The 23,163-nt window shown below is 42.3% G+C and overlaps 1 protein-coding gene and 1 long non-coding RNA gene across 4 annotated transcripts in view; one reads left to right on the plus strand and one right to left on the minus strand.

Moving 5' to 3' along the window:
* MAGI2 (membrane associated guanylate kinase, WW and PDZ domain containing 2) overlaps positions 1-23,163 on the plus strand; it is a 1,418,975-nt gene that overhangs the window by 1,394,738 nt on the left and 1,074 nt on the right. The gene's annotated exons all lie outside the window — the stretch shown is intronic.
* LOC133072182 (uncharacterized) overlaps positions 18,981-23,163 on the minus strand; it is a 50,669-nt gene continuing 46,486 nt past the window's right edge. Inside the window, exon 11 of the long non-coding RNA XR_009696657.1 lies at positions 18,981-22,724. This is a non-coding gene — a long non-coding RNA (uncharacterized LOC133072182). The remainder of the gene's footprint in view (positions 22,725-23,163) is intronic.

Here is a 23,163-nt window from a genome sequence, read left to right on the forward strand (position 1 = left end):
TTCTCATCCCTTATTTCCACTGTCTGCCACTTCAGACAGGGGATGTATTTCTGTGATGAAGAACATGACTCCAGAAAAGCTGGGATATTAAAGATGACTTCTAAAGATTAAAGTAAAATCTCTTTAATTCAGATTCCACTGTCTGAATTCAGAATTCATGATCCGTTTCATTGGGCTGAGAGTTAACTTAGTCAAGTGGTGAGGGAGGGATGGAAGTTAACTAAGCAAATTAGTGGTGGAAGCAGTATTTGCAAAAGGTGTAACCAGTTTAAAAGGATTTCACACAAGGTGTAAAAACAGTTTATCAACACTATTAATTTTTTAACATTTTTAAACTGAGGTTTAATCTGCATATAGTAAAAATCACCAGTTTCAGGTGCAATTCTACTAGTTTGAAAAACCCATACAGTGATATAGTCACTATCATAGTCAAGATGTACAGAACAGTTCCTTAGTCCCCCAAACGCTTTCATTCTCCACCCGGGTCAAGCCTCTTTAAACCCCCAACCCCTGGAAACCACTAATCAGCTTTCAATCCCTTTAGTTTTGTGCCTTAGAACATGATATGAAACAGGAATCATACATACAATCAGCTTTTTGAAGCTGACTTATTTCAGTTAAAATTCGAGATTAACTTTGTTATTGGGTATGTAAGCATTAATAGTCTGTTCCATTGTATAGCTGAGTATTATCTCCCTGCAGCACGATGTGTTTACCCAGTGATTATTGATGGACACTTGGGTTGTTTCCAGTTTGGGGTGGATAAAAATACAGCTACAGTAAAAATTTACGTTCAACAGGAAATAGTCAATAACGGGCTTCCCTGTTGGCTCAGACAATAAAGAGTTCCATGCATGAGACCTGGGTTCAATCACTGGGTCGGGAAGATCCCCTGAAAAAAGGAATGGTAACCCACTCAGAATTCTTGCCTGGAGAATTCCATGGACAGAGGAGCCTGATGGGCTATAGTCCAGGGGCTCACAAAGAGTTGGACATGAATAATATTAAAATAACTTTGTATGGTGTGTTACCTATAAAAATATACAATCACTGTGTTGTACATCTGAAGCTAATATAACATTCTAAGTCAACTATACTTGAATTTTTAAAAACATTTGCACTCAGATTTTTGTTTGAACATTAACTTGTGTAAATATATCAAAGTGAGATTGCCGAGTTATATAGGAACTACATGCTTAACTTTCTGAGAAACCTCCAAACTGACTTCTAAGGGGGCTGTTGCTCTTTTCTTTTCCAATAAAAACAGGTGAGAGCTCCAGTTGCTTCACATCCTTGCCAGTTATTTTCTATTTGTTTTTTTCAGTTTTAGCCATATTAGTAGATGCGTCATGGTATCTCATTATAGCTTTAATTTGGATTTTGCCATTAATGACGTTGGCTATCTTTTTATCTGCTTATTTGCCATTTATGTCATCTTTGATGAAGTGATAGTGCATATCTTTTGTCCATATATTTTATTTTTCTTAATTTCTAATTTTATATTGGACTATGGTTGATTTCCAATGCTGTGTTAGTTTCAGGTGTGTAGCAAAGAGATTCACTTATGCATATACATATATCCATTTTTTTTTCAAATTCTTTTCCAATGTAGGTTATAACATAATATTGAATAGAATTTCCTGTGCAATAGAGTAGGGCCTTGTTGATTATTTGTTTCATATATTACTGGGTATATATTAAGCCTAACCTCCTACTTTGTTATTATTGTTGTTCAGTCACTAAGTCATGTCCAACTCTTTGTGACCCCATGAACTGCAACACGCCAGGCTTCCTGTCCTTCACTATCTCCTGAAGCTTGCTCAGACTCATGTCCATTGAGTCGGTGATGCCATCCAACCATCTCATCCTCTGCTGTCCCCTTCTCCTCCTGCCCTCAAACTTTCCCAGCATCAGGGTCTTTTCCAATGAGTTGGCTCTTCGCACGAGGTGGCGAAAGTACTGGAGCTTCAGCTTCAGCATCAGTCTTTCCAATGAATGTTCAGGGTTGATTTCTTTTAGGATGGACTGGTTTGATCTCCTTGCAGTCCAAGGGACTCTCAAGAGTCTTCTCCAACACCACAGTTAGAAAGCATCAATTCTTAAGCACTTAGCCTTCTTTATGGTCCAACTCTCACATCCATACATGACTACTAGAAAAGCCACAGCTTTGACTAGATGGACCTTTGTTGGCAAATTCAGATATCTCTGCTTTTTAATATGCTGTCTAGGTTTGTCATAGCTTTTCTTCCAAGGAGCAAGTGTCTTTTAATTTTGAGGCTGCAGTCACTATCTACAGTGATTTTGGAGCCCAAGAAAGTAGAGTCTGTCACTGTTTCCACTTTTCCCCCATCTATTTGCCATGAAGTGTTGAGACCAGATGCCATGATCTTCATTTTTTGAATGTTCAGTTTTAAGCCAGCTTTTTCACTCTTCTTTTTCACCCTCATGAAGAGGCTTTAGTTCCTCTTCACTTTCTCCCGTAAGGGTGGTGTCATCTGCATATCAGAGGTTATTGATATTTCTCCCGGCAGTCTTGATTCCAGCTTATGCTTCATCCAGCCTGACATTTCACATAATGTACTCTGCATATAAATTAATTAAGCAGAGTGATAATATACAGCCTTGATGAACTCCTTTCCCTAATTTTGAACCAGTCCATTGTTCCATGTCTGGTTCTAACTGTTGCTTCTTGTCCTGCTTACAGGTTTCTCAGGAGGCAGGTGAGGTGGTCTAGTATTCCCATTTCTTTAAGAATTTTCCACATTTTGTTGTGATCCACACAGTCAAAGACTTAGTATAGTCACTGAAGCAGTAGATGCTTTTTGGAATACCCTTGCTTTTTCTATGGTCCAGTGAATGTTGGAAATTTGACCTCAACTTTCTCTGCCTTTTCTAAATCCAGTTTGTACATCTGGAAGTTCTCAGTTCACATACTGTTGAAGGATTTTGAGCATTATCTTGCTAGCATGTGAAATGAGCACAGTTATATGGTAGGATGAACATTCTTTGGCATTGCCCTACTTTGGGATTGGAATGAAAACTGACCTTTTCCAGTCCTTTGGCCACTGCTGGGTTTTCCAAATTTGCTGGCATATTGAGTGCAGCACTTTAACAGTATCATCTTTTAGGATTTGAAATAGCTCAGCTGGAATTCCATCACCTCCACTAGCTTTGTTCATACTAATGCTTCCTAAGGCCCACTTGACTTCACACTCCAGGATGTCTGGCTCTAGGTGAGTGACCACACCATCAGGTTATCCAGGTCATTAAATAAGTCCTTCTTTGTACAGTTCTTCTGTGTATTGTTGCCACCTCTTCTTAATCTCTTCTGCTTCTGTTAAGTCCTTGCCATTTCTGTCCTTTATTATGCCCATCTTTGCATGCAATGTTCTCTTGGCATCTCCAATTTTCTTGAAGAGATCGACTTTATCCTTTCCCAAAACTTATCCCCTTAAGTAACCAAAACTTTGCTTTTGAAAGCTGTGAGTCCATTTCTGTTTTGTAAATAAGTTCATTTATATCTATTATTGTTGTTTAGTCTCTCAGTCTTGTCCACCTCTTTTGCAACCCCATGGACTGTAGCCTGCCAGCCTCCTCTGTCTGTGGGATTTCCCAGGCAAGAATACTGGATGGGTTGCCATTTCCTTCTCCAAGGGGTCTTCCCGACCCAGGGATCGAACTCAGGTCTCCCACATTGCAGGTGGGTTCTTTACCACTGAGTCACCAGGGAAGCCATCTATTATTGGATTCCACCTATAATTTATATCATATGATATTTTTCTTTCTCTAACTTATTTTACTGAGTATGATCATCTCCAGGTCCAGCTATGTTGCTATAAATGGCATTATTTCATTCTTTTTATGGATGAATAATATTCACTTCCATACATGTACCACATCTTCTTTATCCACCTATCCATGGACACTTTCATTGCTTTTTTGTCCTATTTTTTTTGTAAACAAATATTTGTCCTATTGTAAATAGTGCTGGAATCAACATTGGGGTTCAGTTCAGTCACTCAGTCGTGTCCGACTCTTTGCAATCCCATGAACCGCAGCACACCAGGCCTCCCTGTCCATCACCAACTCCTGGAGTTCACCCAAACCCATGTCCATTGAGTCAGTGATGCCATCCAATCATCTTATCCTCTGTCGTCCCCTTCTCCTCCTGCCTTCAATCTTTCCCAGCATCAGGGTCTTTTCAAATGAGTCAGCTCTTTGCATCAGGGGGCCAAATGTTGGAGTTTCAGCTTCAACATCAGTCCTTCCAATGAATATTCAGGACTGATTTCCTTTAGGATGGACTGGTTGGATCTCCTTGCAGTCCAAGGGACTCTCAAGAGTCTTCTCCAACACCACAGTTCAAAAGCATCAATTCTTCGGTGCTCAGCTTTCTTTATAATCCAACTCTCACATCCATACATGACCACTGGAACAACCATAGCCTTGACTAGACAGACTCTTGTGGACAAAGTAATGTCTCTGCTTTTCAATATGCTGTCTAGGTTGGTCATAACTTTCATTTCAAGGAGTAAGCGTCTTTTAATTTGGTGCAATTAAATTGCTTGGCGATTGTTGGCTGCAGTCACCATCCGCAGTGATTTTGGAGCCCCCAAAAATAAAGTTTGACACTGTTTCCCCATCTATTTGCCATGAAGTGATGGGACCAGATGCCATGATCTTAGTTTTCTGAATGTTGAGCTTTAAGCCAACTTTTTCACTCTCTTCTTTCACTTTCATCAAGAGGCTCTTTAGTTCTTCTTCACTTTCTGCCTTAAGGGTGGTGTCATCTACATATTTGAGGTTATTGATATTTCTCCCGGCAATCTTGATTCCAGCTTGTGCTTCATCCAGCCCAGCATTTCTCATGATGTACTCTGTATAGAAGTTAAATAAGCAGGGTGACAATATACAGCCTTGATGTACTTCTTTCCCAATTTGGAACCAGTCTGTTGGTCCATGTCCAGTTCTAACTGTTGCTTCCTGACCTGCATACAGGTTTCTCAAGAGGCAGGTCAGGTGGTCTGGTATTCCCATCTCTTGAAGAATTTTCCACAGTTTATTGTGATCCACACAGCCAGCGCTGGGGTACATGTGTCTTTCTGAATTCTGGTTTTCTCTAAGTATATGCCCAGGTATGGTATTTGGGGTCATGTGATAGCTCTATTTTTAGTTTGTTTTGCGGAACATCCATACTGTTCTCCATAGAGCCTATTCCCAATCTACATTCCCGACAACAGTGTAGGGTGGTACCCTTTTGCCCATGACCTCCACAGCATTTATTCCTTGTAGACTTTTTGATGATGACCACTCGATTTGTGCCAGTGATACCTCACTGTAGTTTTGACTTGCATTTCTCTAATAGTGAGTAATGTAAAGCATCTTTTCATATGTTAAAAAAAAATGGTGTGAATACAATTTGTCTTCAAATTGTCTTCTTGAAAGCCTGCTTTCTTCTGAATTCTCTTTTGATTATCTACTCCAGGACATTTCTTGAGGGATACTGTCACTGACAGCCCTTCAGGCCTTGTGAATATGTGAGTTAAGTCGCTTCAGTTGTGTCTGACTTTTTGTGACCCCATGGACTGTAGCCCACCAGGCTCCTCTGTCCCTGGGATTCTCCAGGCAAGAATACTGGAGTGGGCTGCCATTTGTGAAGTTTCCAAAATCACTGGTTTTAAAATTGTGGTTTTTTTTTTTTTTTTTTTACCAGAAATGGCCACAAGGTGGCAGGATTTCTTCATGCCCAAATCTGGTTCTTCTGGCAACAGGAGCCTTCATGAAAGGTCTCTTCCTGGGTGTAAATGAGAGGGGAATGAATGTTCCAGAAAAAAACACCCAAGAGCTGGTGTATTATTACTTCTTCCCCATTACCCTTCACACCCCGAAAAATCCCAACCCATGCAAAAGCACATGACTGAGGGTGCTGTGGTCCAAAGCTGGGGCAGCTCTAAAGAAGGAGCCTGGAGGTGCAAACCCCAGCACTAGGACCCATGGAGAACAGGTGACCCTTCAAAGGACCTACAACCCAGAGGGCCCATCATCCTTTGGGTGCACTGACCTTGGCTTAGTTGTCAGATGGCCCGCCTGGTCCTGTGGACTATGGTCCCATGCCGGAGAACCAGGCACTTCAGGTCCAAGAGGGTTCCTTTCCTGGCACATCCTTCCCAGCTTCCTTAGCCTTAGGACAGCCCAGCCTTAGGACTCTTGCCAGCCCAGGCTCCAGGGATGTATCACCAACACCAAACACCCTTGTGTAAGGGGAGTATTGTAGGCATTCTTCCTGTTCATAGACTTTCATTTCTTTTTTAGTTAATATTGGAGTACAGTTGAATAACAGTGTTGCATTTCTTTTGGATATGAACCAGATGTATTCGTTATACATAGGGGTACATCTACTCATTTTTAGATTCTTTTCCTAGATAGCATCTTCCAGAGTGTTCAGTGGAGTTCCCTGCGCTGAATAATTCCTTCTTGTACTATGCTTAGTTGCTCAGTCATGTCCAGCTCTTTGCAATCCCATGGACTGTAGCCCACCAGCATCCTCTGTCCATGGGATTCTCAAAGCAAGAATACTGGAGTGGGTTCCCATGTCCCTCTCCCGGGGATCTTCCCAACCCAGGGATCAAACCCAGGTCCCCCACATTGCAGGCAGAATTTTCACCAGCTGAGCCACTGGGGAAGCCCTTTGTAATTATCTATTTCAGAGGTATCAGTGTTTATATGTTAATCCCAACGTGCTGATTTATCCTTCTTCCCCACTTTACCCCTTTGGCAACCATAAGTTTCTTTTCTAAGACTATCAGTATATTTCTGTTTTGTAAAATCATGTATTTCTATACATTTTTAGATTCCACCTGAAGGCGGTAGAATCATATGCTATTTGTCTTTATCTGACGTCCTTCCAGTAGTATGATAATCTCTAGGTCCGCCAGTGTTGTTGCAAATGGGACTATATTCTTTTTTATGACTAAGCCACATTCCCTGTGTATAAGTGCCACATCTTCTTTATGATTTCAACTGCTGATAGAAACTTTGGTGGCTTCCAGGTCTTGGTTAATGAAAGTAGTGTTGCAGTGACCTTGGGGTTCATCTGTCTTCTGCCTCAGGGTTTTTGTTAGGTGTATGCCCAGTGATGGGATTGAGGATCCTGTGGTAGCTCTCATCTCATTTTTAAAAGAACCTGCACTCCATCATGTCCTTCACAGAGGCTCTTAGCAGGTTACATTACCACCCACAGCATAGGAGAGTTCTTTCTCCACACCCTGCCCAACATTTACTGCTTGTAGAGTTTTCTATGATGGCTGCTTGGACTGATGCAAGGTGGTACCTTGTAGTTTTCATTTACATGTCTCCATTAATGAGCGATGCTGAGCATCTTTCCACGTCCTTTACATAGGGAAAAAAAATGGCTTCTCTCTTGAAATGGGTTTCCTGAAAGTTAACTGTGTTTTGAATTTTCTTTCAATTACCTACCACAGCACATTTCTTGAGGGCAGTTTTCATTAAGAACCAGCAGGCCTTGTGAATGCCATTCCCCTAACACTGGTTTTAAAGTGGCAGTTATAGGAAATGGCCAACAGGTGAATTTCACTTTCCCCCCAACTGGTTACAGGGGTAAGAGGCAGATGAGGGACAGGCCTGCTCCTGGGTTGTAAATGAGAGCCAAATGTGCCAGAAAACACACACACTCATGACTTCTGTCTCACCACTTCCACTCTCTTACACTCTGCCCTCCCCCCGAAAATATCCCAGTCCCTACAAAAAGCCTGTGATTGAGAGTGCTGTCAAAAAAGCTAGGGGCAGGAACCCCAGCGCCAGGAGACACGGCAATCAGGTGACTCCTCAGTCTTAAAACCAGAGGCTCCACCGTCCTTTGGGTGCAGTAGGCCTGGTTTCGTTGTCAGATAGCCCACCTGGATCTTCAGACCGTGGTCCCATGCAGAGGGACCAGACACTCTGGGTCCAAGGGTGTTCCTTTCCTGGCACGTTGTGCCTGTTCCCTCAACTTTAAGACAGTCCGGTCTTAGAATGCTAACCAACTCAGGCTCCGTGGAGGTCCCACCAGCCCAGGTCACCCAGGCATGGGGGAATATAGCAGGCATCCTTCCGGTTTATATTTTCATCTCATTTTTGTATTTATTGTAATACACTTGATTAACAATGTTGTGTTTGTTTTTGGTGCCAAGCAGCGCAATTTTACATATGGGTGCATCTGCTCACTTTTGGCCTCTTTTCCCAGATAGTTTCTTCCAGAGTGTTGAATCGAGTTCCCGGTGCTGGACAGGAAGTCCTTGTTGATTGTCTATTACAGTATCAGTGTTCACATATTTATCCCACGTGCTAATTTACCCCTCTCCAACACCCTTCCCCCTCTGGTCACTGTAAGTTTCTGCGTCTGAATGTGTTTCTGTTTTGTAAATTTGTGTATTTCTATACATTTGTGGATTCCACCCCAAAGTGGTATCATATGCTCTCTGTCTTTAACTTGCTTCCCATAGTATGCTCATCTCCAGATCCATTTATGTGTAGGAAGTGACATTACTTTATTCTTTTTCTTGTCTGAGCAATATTCCCCTGTATACATGTACTATATCATCTTTATCCATTCATTTGCTGGTGGACAGTGTGGTGGCTTTCAGGACTATTGAAGGCAGTGTTGCAATGACATTGGGGTACATGTGTCTTTTGACTTAGGATTTTCCTCAGGCATATGCCCAGGAGTAGAATTGTGGATCATGTGGTAGCTCTCATTTCGTTTTCTAAGCAACCTCCATAGTATCCTTTGTAGTGGCTATTACCAGGTTACATTCCCACCCAGAGCACAGGAGAGTTTTTTTCTCCACACCAGCCCCAACATTTATTGCTTGTAGACTTTTCTTTGATGGCCGCTTGGACTGGTGCGAGGTGGTACCTCGTAGTTTTGATTTACATTTCTCTGATAATGAGCAATGTTGAGCATCTTTCCATGGCCTTTTTATATTAAAAAACAAAACAAAATATTTTTGAGAAAAATTGAAATGGCTTCTCTCTTGAAATGGGTTTCTTGAAATTTGGCTGTGTTTTGAAATTTCTTTCCATTACCTACCTCAGCACATTTCTTGAGGGGAGTTTTCATTAGTAGCCTTGTGAATGCAATTCCCCTAAGCACTGATTTTACAACTGTAGTTACGGGGAATGACAACGAGGTGGCAGGATCTCTTCCCCCTCACCTCTGGTTGCTCTGGCAAGCGGGGGATGAGGGAAAGTCTTGGGTTATAGATGAGAGCAATATGTGCCAATACCCACACCCAGGGCTTCCGTCTCACCATTTCTACCCCCTTACCTTTCATCCAGGGTAAATCCAAACCCCTGCAAATGTGCTATGGTGAGAGAGCTGTCATCTATAGACAGGATAACAGTAAGGAGTGAGGCTGGAGGTGGGAACCCCAGCACCAGGAGACGTGGAGACCAGGTGACTCCTCAAAGGACTTGCAACCCAGAGGCTCCATCATCCCTTGGGTGCACTAGGCCTGGCTTTGATGTCAGATAACCTGCCTGGATATGGGGACCGTGGTCCCATGCAGAGGGACCAGGCACTATGAATCTAAGGCAGGTCCTTTCCTGGCACATCATGCCACTCCCTCAGCCTTAGGACAGTCCAGCCTTAAGACCAAACCCAGCTGATCCAGAAGGTATGTACCCCAGCTCCGAGCACTCAGGCATGAGGGGAATGTAGTAGGTATCCTTCCTATTTATATTTTCAGTTCATTTTTTATTTCTGTTGGAACACAGTTGATAAACAGTGTTGTGTTTGTTTTCGGTGTCAAGCAGCTCAATTCAGTCACACACAGGGCTCCGTCTCCTCGTTTTCGGCTTCATTCCCCATAGAGCATCTTGCAGAGTGTTGGGTGGAGTTCCCTGCGCAGGACAGAAGGTGCTTGTTGATTATCTATTAACATATCAGTGTTCATATATTAATCCCATGTATTACTTTATCCCTCTTTCCCACCTTTTCTCTTTGGTAAATATTCAAGTCTCTGTTTTCTCAATTAGGGTGTATCTATCCATTTTTTGGTTCCAGCTGAACATGATATATATGCTGTCTTTAACTGACGTCCCACAGTATGATCATCTCTAGGTCCACCTGAGTTGTTACAAGTGGCATTATTTTTTTCTTCTTTATGGCTTAGCGATGTTCCCTTGTGTACATGCACTGCATCTTCTTTATGAATTCATCTGCTGATGGACAATTTGTTGGCTTCTTGGAGATTGAAAGTATTACTGCAATGACATTTGGGTGCATGTGTCTTTTACCTTTGGGTTTTCTTCAAATATGTTCCGAAGAGTTGGATTGCTGATCCTGTGGGCACTGTAATTTCATTTGTAAGGAACCTCCACAATGTTCTCTGTAGTGACTCTTACCAGGTACCATCCCCACCCACAGCTTAGGAGAATCATTTTTTTTCTAGGTCCTCTGCAACACTTACTGCTTGTAGACATTTTGATGATGGCCCCTCGGACTAGTGCTAGGTGTTACCTTATTATAGTTTTGATTTACATTTTTATGATAATAAGTGATGTGAAGCATCTTTCTATGTCCTTTACAGGAAAAAAGAAAAAGTAAAATTTTTTGGAGTCACAATTTGAGTAAAATTGAAATGTCCTCTCTCTTGAAATGGGCTTCTTAAATTATGGCCTTGTTTTGAATTTTCTTTTGATTACCTACCACAGCACATTTCTTCAGGGCAGGCTGTTATTTACCTGAAGGGCCTTGTGAACCAAAAGTTTACTTTTTTATGTCTGGGTATTTCTGTTTTTTCAGTTCATGTTTTTCTATTCATTTTAGTTTCCACCTCAACCTGATATCATATGCTATCTGCCTTTCTCTATCTGACCTGCTTCCCATGGTATGATCATCTCCAAATCCACCTGTGTTGTTCCAAGTGACATTACTTTATTCCTTTTTTTATGGCAGGCAATATTCCTTTGTATATATGTACCACATCCTTATGCACTCATCTGCTAATGGACAGTTTGGTGGCTTCCATGTCTTGGCTATTGAAAGTAGTGTTGCAATGGCGTTGAGGTTCATGTGTCTTTCACCTTAGAGATTTCATCAGTTATATGCCCAGGAGCGGGATTATAGATCATGTGGTAGCTCTCGTTTTGTTTTTAAAGGAACCTCCATCGTGTCGTTTGCAGTGGCTCTTACCAGGTTACATTCCCACGCAGGGCATAGTAGAGATCTTTTTCACCATGCCGTCCCCAAAATCAGTGCTTGTAGACTTTTGAATGATGACTTCTGGTAAATCCTTGTAGTTGTGATTTACATTTCTCTGGTAATGAGTGATGTTGCACGTCTTTCCCTGTCCTTTTATAAAAATAAAAGCATTATTGAGTAAAATTGAAATGGCTTCTCTTTGGAAATGGACTTCTTAAAGATACATTTTTAAAATTTTCTTTTTCCCCACCTCTGGTTACTATTCTGATAAGGTGGAGATGAGGGAAAGTCCTGCTGTGGGTTATAAATGAGAGCAGAATGTGGCAGAACCCACACCCAGGGCTTCTGCCTCACCACTTCCACCCCCTCACCCTTCACCCAGGAACAAACCCCAGCCTCTACAAAAGTGCCATGATCTCTAGGTGGGGTCACTCTATGGAAGGAGGCTGGCGGTGGAAACCCCAGCACTAGGAGACATGGAGACCCGGTAACTCCTCAAAGCCTCATGCCTCACAGGGTCCATCATCCTTTGGGTGCACTAGGCTTGGCTTAGTTGTCCCACAGCCCACGTGGATCGTAAGTCAGTGGTCTCATGAGAGGGACCAGGCAGTACAGGTCAAAGGGTAGCTATCATTTTTTTTTTTTTAAGGAACATTCATAGTATCCTTCATGATAGCTCCTACCACCCACAGCATAGGAGTACTCCTTTTTCGCATGCAATCCCCAAGATTTATTGCTTGTAAGCTTTTCTACGATGGCCACTCAGACTGGTGCAAGGTGGTACCTCGTTTTAGTTTTGATTTATATTTCTCTGATACTGAGCAGTGCTAAGCATCTTTCCATGTCTTTTATGTTTTTTTTCTTTTTAAAGATTTTTAAGGAAAATTGAATAGCTTCTCTCTTGAAAAGAGCTTCTTGAAAGTGGCTGTGTTTTGAATTTTCTTTTGATTACTTAACCACAGCACATTTCTTGAGGGCAGATTTCATAGCATTGATTTTATAGCTGTGGTAATCATAAATGGCCACGAGGCAGCAGGATTTCTTTTTCCCCAGCTCTGGTTACTCAGGCAAGGGGGAAACGAGGGAAAGTCTGCAGTTGTAAATGAGAGCTGAATGTGCCGGAACACATACCCAGGGCTTCTGTCTCCCCACTTCCATCCCCTTACCCTTCATCCAGGATCAAACCCCAACCTCTACAAAAGTGGTGGTGAGGGAGCTTTCCTCTATATGTGGGGTGACTCTAAGGAGGGAGACTGGAGTGGGAGCCGCGGCACCGGAGACAGAGAGACCAGGTGAGTCCTCAGAGTCTTGCAGCCCACAGGGTCCCTCACCTTTGGGAGCACTGCACTTGACTTTCAGATGCCCCGTCTGGATCTGGGGACTGTGGTCCCATGCAGAGTGACGGGGCACTGCAGGTCTAAGGGGGCTCCTTTCCTGCCCCAGCCTTCTCGCTCCCTCAGCCTTAGGACAGTCCAGCCTGAGGACCCTAGCTGCTCAGACCCCAGGGATGTCCCACCAGTACCAAACACCCATGCCTGAGGGGAGTATAGTAGACATCATTCCTGTTTATCATTTTGTATCATTTTTATTTCTATTGGAACAGAGATAAACAATGTGGCTTTTGTTTTCTCCATCAAGCACATGCATTCAGTTACATCTACCACTACATCTACATCCCTTTTCCCAGATAACTTTTTCCAGTGTGTTGACTAGTGTTCCCTGTATAAAACAATAGGTCCTTGTTGATTATCTATACAGATACCAGTTTTCATATAATAATTGCACATGCTAATTTATCCCTGTCCAGTATTTTCTCTCTCCAGTAACCATAGGTTTCTTTTCTAAGCCTCTGAGTGTATTTCTGTTTGGTCAATTCATGTATTTCTATCCATTTTTAGATTGTACCCCAGCGTGATATGTATGCTATCTGTTTTTCTCTGTATAACCTGCTACCCATAATATGATCATCTCCGAGTCCACCTATGTTGTTGAAAGTAGCATTAATTTATTCTATTTTATGGCTGCCCAACATTCCCTTGTGTACATGCACCACATCTTCCTTATGCATTCATCTGCTGATGGACAGGTCGTGTCTATTGAAAGTAGTGTTGAAATGACATTATGGCGCATGTTTCTTTTCCCTTAGGGTTTTGTCGGGTATCTGTCCAGAGCTGAGATTGCAGATCATGTGGTAGCATCAACTTCATCTTTAAAGGAACCTCCATCGTGTCCTTCCTAGTGGCTCTTACCAGGTTACATTCCCACTCACAGTGCAGGGGAGTTCATTTCTCCACAACTTTCCCAGCACTTACTGCTGTAGACTTTTTGATGATGCCTGATTTAATTGATGCAAGGATGCGCCTCATTTTAATTTTGATTTACATGTCTTTGATAATGAGGGATGTTGACGGTCTTTCCAAGTAGTTTACATAAAAATGAGTAACGTTGAAATGACTTTTCTCCTGAAATGAGCGTCTTGAAAGTTGGCCTTTTAATAAAATATTTTTCAAGTATGACTTTACAATTCAAGGTCTTTTTTTTTTTTAATGAACCCAATAACCTTGTGAGTGTAATTCCCCAAAGCACTGATTTTAAGTTGTAGTTTATGAAACAGCCACAAGGCGGCAGGAGTCCATCCTCTCCACCTCTGGTAACCAGGGTGAGGGGATGATTAGGGACAATCCTGCTCTTAGGTTGTAAAGGAGGGCAGAATGTGCCAGAATACAGACCCAGGGCTGTGTCTCACCACTTCCATCCCCTTACCTTTCAATATGGGAAAAATCCCAATCCCTGCAAAAGCGCTGTGTTGTGTGTGTTGCCTATACATGGGGTGACTGTAAGGAAGGAGACTGGAGGTGGGAACCCCAGCACCAGGGGACCTGGAGACCAGTTGACTCCTCAGAGTCCTGGCACCTGGAAGGCCCATCATCCTTTGAGTGCACTATGCTTGGCTTTGCTGTCCGAGGACCCACCTTGATCCCACGTGGAGGGACCAGGCACTATGGGCCCAAGAGGCTTCCTTTCCTGGCAGATCCTTTCCATCCCCCTCGGTCCAGCTTTTCAACTCAATCCGGTTCAGGCTCTAGGGATGGTACCCCCAGCCCTGACCACACAGGCAAGAGGTGACTATAGTAGGCATTATTCCTTTTATGATATCTTCACTTAATTTTTAGTTTCTAGTGCAATACAGTTGATTTACAAACTTGCATTTGTTTTGGCATCGATTCAGTTACAGATGGGAGTACATCTACTTGTTTTTGGACTCTACTCCCAGACAGCTTCTTCCAGAGCATTGAGTAGAGTTCCCTATGTTGGACAATAGGGCCTTGTTGACTATTTTAGAAATATCAGAAAAGAAAGTGAAGTCGCTCAGTCGTGTCTGACTCTTTGTGACCCCCATGGACTGTAGCCTGTCAGGCTCCCCTGTCCGTGGGATTTTCCAGGCAAGAATACTGGAGTGGGTTGCCATTTCCTTCTCCAAGGGATCCTCCCGACCCAGGGATTGAACCTGGATCTCTCACACTGGAAGCAGACTCTTTACCATCTGAGCTACCAGGGAAGCCCAAGAAATACGTTACATGTTAATCCCAAAGTGCTAATCTACTTGTCTTCTGCACATTTCCTCTTTGGTAACTGTAACTTTCTTTTCTAAGTCTCTGAGCATTTCTCTTTTGTCAATTTGTGTATTTCTATCCATCTTTAGAGTACACTTCAAACTAATATCATATGGTGTCTATTTTTGTCTATCTGACCTGGTTCCATAGTATGGGCATCTCCAGTGCCAACACTGGAGATACAGCTGCAGTTCTGGGAAATGACCATGGGGCGGCAGGATTTCTTCCTCCCCACCTCTGGTTACTCAGGCAGGGAAAGTCTGCGGCTATAAATGAGAGTTGAATGTGCCAGAACACATATCCAGGGCTTCCGTCTCACCATTTTCACCCCCATACCCTTCATCCAGGAACAAATGCCAGCACCTGCAAAAGCACTGTGATGAGGGAACTGTCGTCTGTAGGCAGGATGACTCTAAGGAAGGAGGCTGGAGGTGGGAACCCCAGGGCCCATCACCTCTGGGTACCCTGGACCTGGCTTTGCCGTCAGACGCCCGCCTGGGTCTGGGGCCTGCGACCCCATGACGAGGGGCCAGGCACTGCAGGTCTAAGGGCCCCTTTCCTGCCCCAGCCTTCTCGCTCAGCCTGAGGACGGTCCAGCCCGAGGACCCTAGCTGCTCAGGCTCCAGGGATGTCCCACCAGCCCTGTTCACCCAGGTGTGAGGAGGAGAATATACTAGGCATCATTCCTGTTTATATTTTTATTTCATTTTTATTTCTACTGAAATACAGTTGATAAACTTGGGTTTGTTTTCCTTGTCAAGCAGCTTGATTCAGTTATGCATAGGGCTATGTGCACTCATTTCCGGCCACTTTTCCCAGATAGCTTGTTCCAGATTGTTGCGTGAATACCCTGCGCTGGACAGTAGGTCCTTGTTGAGTATCTCTATAGATACGCTAATCCAAAAGTGCTAATTTATCCCTCTCTTGCATCTTTCTTTAGTAACCAGAAGTTTCTTATGTCTGTGTATTTTTGTTTTGTTAATTTGTGTATTTCTATCCATTTTTTTTCCACCTCGACCTGGCATCATATGCTATCTGTCTTTCTCTGTATGGCCTGTTAACCACAGTATGATCATCTCCAAATCCAGCAGTGTTTTCCCAAGTGGCATTACTTTATGACTGAGCAATATTCCATTGTATATATGTACCACATCCTTATGCACTCATCTGCTAATAGGCAGTTTGGTGGCTTCCAGGTCTTTGCTATTGAAAGCAATGTTGCAATGTCATTGGGAGGCATGTACTTTTACCTTATTGTTTTCTTCAGTACATTCCGAGGTGTGGGACTGTGGATCATATGATAGCTTTGTTTTTTAGGAATCCTAATGTACTATGCTTACTCATTCGGTCATGTCTGACTCTTTGAGACCCTATGGACTGTAGCCCACCAGGCCCTCCTGTCCATGGGTATTGTCCAGGCAAGAATACTGGGGCAGGTTGCCATGCCCTCCTCCAGCGGATCTCCAGCGATCTAACCTAGGTCTCTCACATTGCAGGCAGATTCTTTACCGTCTGAGCCACCATAGTGGCCTTCATAATGCCTCCCACCCACAGTGTAGGAGAATTCTTTCTCCATGCCCTCCTCCACATTTATTGCATATAGACATTTTAGTGAAGGCCATTCTACTTGTGGGAAGTGATACCTTGTAGTTTTATTTTGCATTTCTGTGATAGTAAGTGGTATTAAACATATTTTCATGTCCTTTTTGGCCATCTGTATATCTTCTTTGGAGAATGTCTATTTAGATATCTACACATTTCAATTTTTCTTCATATTGAGCTGCATGATCTGTTTATTTGGGTTCAAACCCTGAATGTTATGGCTGACACATATGTAAACATTCACATATATATTCTTCTATGTGATCATCCATACTTCTGTGATGGAAGCAGAGCAAACATTCCCTAATTCTCAATTGTCATTTTCTGTTGAGAAACTGAAGCTGGAAAGGGTTACGTACCCTGCCTGAGTTCACCACCTCCCCCCCGCCCCCCAAGTGTTTGGTTAAAGTGAAGTGAGTCGCTCGGTCATGTCCGACTCTTTGCAACTGCATGGACTATACGGTCCATGGAATTCTTCAGGCCCGAAGACTGGAGTGGGTAGCTTTCCCCTTCTCCAGGGGATCTTCCCAACCCAGGGATCTAACCCAGGTCTCCCACATTGCAGGTGGATTCTTTACCAGCTGAGCCACAAGTGTTTGGGCTCAAGCCTGGCTGCTCTGGATACTCTTCTCTCCACAAGATGCTGACTGACTGACTGTAAGACAAATGGGGTCACTTACTACTTAGCAGAGCACTGAGGCTCTGGGTCAGCAGCCAGCCCAGGGAGAATTCTGGAAGGTGAAGCCTGTCCTTCCCAGGTGTGCTAGACATCTCCACCTGCTTCTCTTCTGTCAGTTATCTCTGATCTCTGAAGCCTAACTCCTGGCTACTAACACTTAGAAAAAAGCCTATTGCACAAATTTCTTCCTTGACTGTTTCCGCTTCCCACCCCTAATGGGCAGTGGTTTTCAGACTATTCCGTTAGAGCTTCCAGGTTCCTGAGAAATGGCCAGAGGAGCCACTGTAGGTGGGCTTGGGGGTGAATGGGAGAGAATGTGGCTCCACTCAGCCAACCAAAGATGTCCAGCTTTTATCTGTTTTACGTATTGGACTTTTAAGATTTTAATTTAGAAGAATGCATTGCTTTCTAAAACATGCTTGGAATAAATAAACCAACATGTTTTTCTTCTATCTTGTAGATAGTTTACTAATTAAGATTGGTCTGTGGACATCCCCACAACCTTGGTTCAATCTGGATTATCAAGATGTACATTGTTTTAAAAAAAAAACTTAATTTCAAAATCTGTTCTCCATGACACCCCTCTGATGGGTTATACCGGGATATGGACTCTCTCTAGCCCTCGGGACACACTTGGCTGTTATCTGTAGATCTTGACTGTCTTCTTCAGTTTACTCCAGTGCAACGTCTGGATAAGCTCTTCTTCCATGTGTTTCCTGATGTGGAAAAAGTTAGGAAGAACTAAAGTACCGGAAGCACTAAAATATAATCATACTCGGGGCTTGGGCTCTGGAATTTTATGTAGTCAGTCATCTTGATTCTCACTAGCTGAGTGGTCCTAGCAAATTGCTTAACTAAGCCTCAGTTTTCTCATCTGTGAAATGGGGATGACAGCACCATTTCTTAAGAGCTGGGGTGAGGATTAAAAGAGAATATATGTGACATACATGGCACAGTACCTGGTATGATACTTAGGACACAGTAAACAGTAGATCCACTGTTAATAGCCCCACCTTGCACTGAGATTTGCCCTCAACCATGGAAGTAAATTTTGCCATGGCTTTACTACTGCTGCACCTTTGATAATGCTTGCAAAAGAGTATGGATGTGAAACATCAATAAACAAATATACACATTAATAACTTTAAAAACTGTGACTATAACACCTAATTTACACTCTCTGATAATAAAAGTGAAACAAATACATATTTGAAGGCTATTAACCGTGCCTCCAGACTGGAAACACTGCTTCAGAAAGAGCACAATCAAATACTTTTTTCTGACATTTTTTTAAATGCACATTTTTATTTATATTTTGTTACAAAAAACAATCATCTGCATGATGGTAGAACAAATCCTAATGAGCCGTTATGGTTTGAACACATCTTAACAAGATTTTTCTTCTGAATACCAAAATGACTTCACATTACTGTCTTTTGATCTAATCATTTATATTTTCTTATAATATTCTAAATTAGAAGAAAATATATTTCTGTATAACCATATCAGTATTCTCTAACCCAGTCAATTTATAAGAAATAACACTTACGAAATCCAGAAATCTCTTTACAGAAATTTTATTCATTTCAGCAAAAGTACTTATGTAAAAGATGTTTCCAATATCTAGTTAGAATGTTTTTTTATTACCATATATTTATCCTTTTAATATTTTATTGAAGTATAGTTGATTTACAATGTAGTGGTAACTTCTGTTCTACAGTAAAGTGAGTATATGCACATTCTTTTTTCTATATGCTTTTCTGTTATGGTTTATCATAGGATACTGAATATCTCTGTGCTACAAAGTAGGACCCTGTTGTTTATCCATTCTATATATCAAAGGTTACATCTGCTAACCCCACCCTCCCCCTCCCCCGCCCCTCTGGCAACCACCAGTCTGTCCTCTATGTCCGTGTTTCTGTTTTATAGATCGGTTCATTTGTGTCACTTTAGATTCCACGTGTAAGTGATATCATATGGTATCTGTCTTTCTCTTTCTGACTTACTCCACTTAGTATGATAATCTCTAGTTGCATCTAGGTTATTGCAAATGGCATTATTTTTTGGTGTGTAGTATTCCAATGTATATATGCACCAGATCTTTATCCATTCATCTGGATGGACATTCAGGTTGTGGGATTGCTGGATCATATAGTAATCCTATTTTTAGTTTTCTTAGCAGTTTCTGGAAAACCACTATTGTATTTTCCACAGTGGCTATACCAACTTACATTCTCAACAACACTCTAGGAGAGTTTCCTTTTCTCCACATCCTCTCCAGCATTTGTTATTTGCAGTTTTTATGATGGCCATTCTGACCACTGTGAGGTGGTACCTCACTGTAGTTTTGATTTGCATTTCTCTAATATAATTAGCAATAAGGAACATCTTTTATAAGCTTCTAAGTTTGATCAGGTCCCATTTGTTTCCTTTTCTATTGCCTTGGGATACTGACCAAAGGAAACACTGGCAGTTTATGTCAGAGAATGTTCTGCCTGTGTTCTCTTCTAGGAGTTTTACGATTTATGTCTTATATATAAGTCTTTAAAAGCGATTTTGAGTTTTTGTGTATGGTGTGAGGGTATGTTCTAACTTCACTGATTTACATGCAGCTATCCAACTTTTCCAACACCACTTGAAGAGACTATTTCCACTGTAGATGAGATTTTCAATTCAATTCAGGTTCAAGGTGTGACAACGTGAGGGATATTTTTAAAGCATATTATCCCCAACCTTAAGACATCTAATCTCACTGTTCTGATTCTAGCTAATAATATGCCCAGCATTTCCACAGATCAACACAACACCCCAGCTCTGGTAACTGTTCCTCTGTGACCAAGATTCAAACACAAACAGCATTTCAGAGACTATTTGGATTAATAAAAGATCTGCCTCTGACAGTGCTTTAGATGGGAGTTCCTGTCGAGCTGCCCTAGAAGAGATGAGCCCCAATCAAGAGTTGATAGCAAAGGAGTCTAGTGACAGTATTCTAGCTGAGCTTGTAGACTTCACCCCATTCAGAAAGTCATTCAACAACCCTGCTCTATTACCTTCTGCTATGTAGTCTTGAAAAAGGTAAATTTTGTGCCTTGGTTTCCCCATCTGTAAATGTGCAAGTTTATAGGTGAGTAAATACATCTTAAGAGTTCAGAACAGTTCCTGGTACCTAGGAAGCACTTCAATCCATGTTAGCTGTTGTCAGTATTAGTCATTCCAATGGTGCTGATAGTGCTATTACTTTCTGGGACACCTTAATCCAAAAGGCAGCCATTAGGCTTCAGGCCCCAGACCTCACTGAGAGGAGGAGAGAAGTGCAGGAACTCTTTTTCAGGGTTTGCGGGACCAGTCAGCCCAAGCTGGAAGCCTCGAGGCCTTATGGTAAGGGGTAGAGCGGGAGACAGATCCTCTTTCCCTGCCACCATCCCTGGCTTCCTTCCTTCCTTCCAAGGGTCTCCCTTACCCTTCAAGCACAGAAAAAAAATCAACTCCTCCTTGACTTGTTTTCCTCTTCTATACAAATTTTTGCTGCCAATAAGAGCCACCTGGGAAAACCAATAAAAATATTTACTACGATATTTACTACAATAAGTAGTACAATAAGTAAAGATATTTACTACAATAAGTAGTTTATTCCTAGCAGATCACCTCTCTGGTTATTGTCACTCTAGTGATATTCAATAAAATAAAAGAGTGGTCGAAGCACAGTAGATAAGGTTTTTTCTTTTTAAAGCTTGGACATATGAAGTGAAAGAGGGCATTTTATTTTTTCAAAATTGCCAGGTTCCTACAAGATAATTTAAGAGGTCATACATCTTTTAACCCAGAGATAATGGTGTGTGTGAGTGTGTAATGTGTGTACACCATATACTAGTAATATGTAATGCGTATTCACTGGTTTGTTTTCTAGGAGAGATCCAAACTGGCTAGAGCTGATAACAGCAAGGGGAAGGAAGCTGATCCTAACTTAGGAAAGGGGTTTGCTTCTCCCTCGAGGGCGCGTAAGATGTGTCGGTTCTGTCTTACCTGTGGGCTAATCTGAACATTCACTGGCATGCTGCTTCATGCTTCCATAGGGATGGCGTTCCTTTAAGCAAAGGCATTATTATCATTGTAACTGAGAAGATTACAGAGGGAAAGCACATCTGTTGAATCAGATGGACTTGGATCAGGAACCTCTCCACACTCAGCCTCCGAGAAGCCACCAGGGAAAGCTGAGGACTCTTCCCCGTGGACTTCCTGTCACTGGTGTCCTCCTCCTGCTCTCTTCCTGCAGACTTCCTTCTTTCCTCTCACACTTCAAACAGACGTCACCATCATTTCATCACCATCCTCCCCTTGGAAAGTCTTCCATTTCTATCTGTGCAGTAGATTTAGTTTTTCTTCAAATATACAGTGAACAGGTATTATTGTGTCAAGCACTATGCTAGATGTTAAGTCCACTGTGATACACAAGACCAGTGTGGTCACTACCCTCATGAAACTTACAATCTATTAATTGAGACTTACGTTAATCAAAGGGGCAGCCAAGTATTAATTCCAAATGATAAGCACTATGAGGAAATAAAAGGGCAAGCAGCTCTCAAGGAGACCAGAGTACCTACTGTGGGTTGGGGTTCTCTTGGGTAATATTCAAGAGTCCTAAAGAATGAAAAAGAACTCACCATGTGAATCACTGGGGGGTGCAGAGGAGCCGGCAATGATGTATGGTCCCAGAATACAGAATGAGCTTGTGTGTTTGAGTAACTGCACAAAGACCAGTGTGGATGAGGAAAGGGGGATGAATAGAGGTGAAGCTGGGGAGGCTGGCCGGGGCCAGACGAGGCATGCTTTTGTGGGCCTTGTTAATGATCTTAGTCTTAAGAGCAGTGAGAATCCACCAAAAGTTTTAAGCAAAGGAATGGCATGATCAAATTTATGTCTCAGAGACAGTGCTGTGGCTGCTTCATGGAGACCAGAGGTGGGGAAGAGGAGAAGTAAAGAGAAGACTGGGTCATGGTAGGAGCCCAGGTGGGAAACCAAAGTTTGATAGGAACTGCACTTTGTCTGTAGACGGCCTTAGAGAATATAGTCCATTTGGATAATATTGAGTCTTTCAATCCAGGGTGATGGTGGCCTCATAGAATGAGTTTGGAAGTTTTCCTTCGTCTGAAATAGTTTCAAGATAGATGTTAATTAACTCTTTTCTAAATGTTTGGTAGAATTCGCCTATGAAACCATCTGGTCCTGGACTTTTGTTTGTTGGGAGTTTTTAAATCACAGATTCAATTTTAGTACTTGTCATTGGGCTGTTCTTTTTTTTTTTTTTTACTTCTTCCTGGTTCAGTCGTGGGAGACTGTACCTTTCTAAGAATATGCCTATTTCTTCTAGGTTGTGGGAGGACTTTTGCAATGTAATTATTCTCCAGTTTGTGGGTCTCCCACCCAGGTGGTAAGGGATTTGATTATATCATGAGCGTGCCCCTCCTACCGCTATCTCGTGGTTTCTTCTTATGTCTTTGGATGCAGAATATCCTTTTCTGGTAGATTCCTGTCTTTTATCAATGGCTGTTCAGCAGTTAGTTGTGACCAGCATGCTCATGAAAGGTCCTTTTACTCTGCCATCTTGTCTCCAATCAACCTCAGGTTCCTGCAGAATAAAATAATTTGTGTTTTAACAATAAAGTTTGAACATCTAGTAGACAACTTTATATTACCTGTTTGAATCTCGGAACTCAGGTTGACAATATAACGCCAAAGGAAAGTTGGAAATTATACAATATAGATATGTGTGTGTATATATGTATATAGGAAAGAGTTCCTAGAGGGTGTCCATCCAGGAAGTCCAAGTTTCTGCAAAACTTTCTAACACTTTAAGGCAGAGCCTCATAGAAGGGTCCCTCCTTCCACACCAGCCTGGTCCCACTGCTCACCCCTGTCCTCAGAAAAACGAACCTTTTTAGGTGTCTTTATCCAAATTCTCTGTCTGGTGGTCGCTAAGAAATATGTCTTGAGTGACACTGAACTGTGAGAAAGTCACTCCCCCAACTTCCTCCAGAGACTGCAGGCCAGTATTTCTCAAAAGCTGG

Source organism: Dama dama, chromosome 18, assembly GCF_033118175.1.
Source record: "Dama dama isolate Ldn47 chromosome 18, ASM3311817v1, whole genome shotgun sequence".
NCBI classification, from domain to species: Eukaryota; Metazoa; Chordata; class Mammalia; order Artiodactyla; family Cervidae; genus Dama; species Dama dama.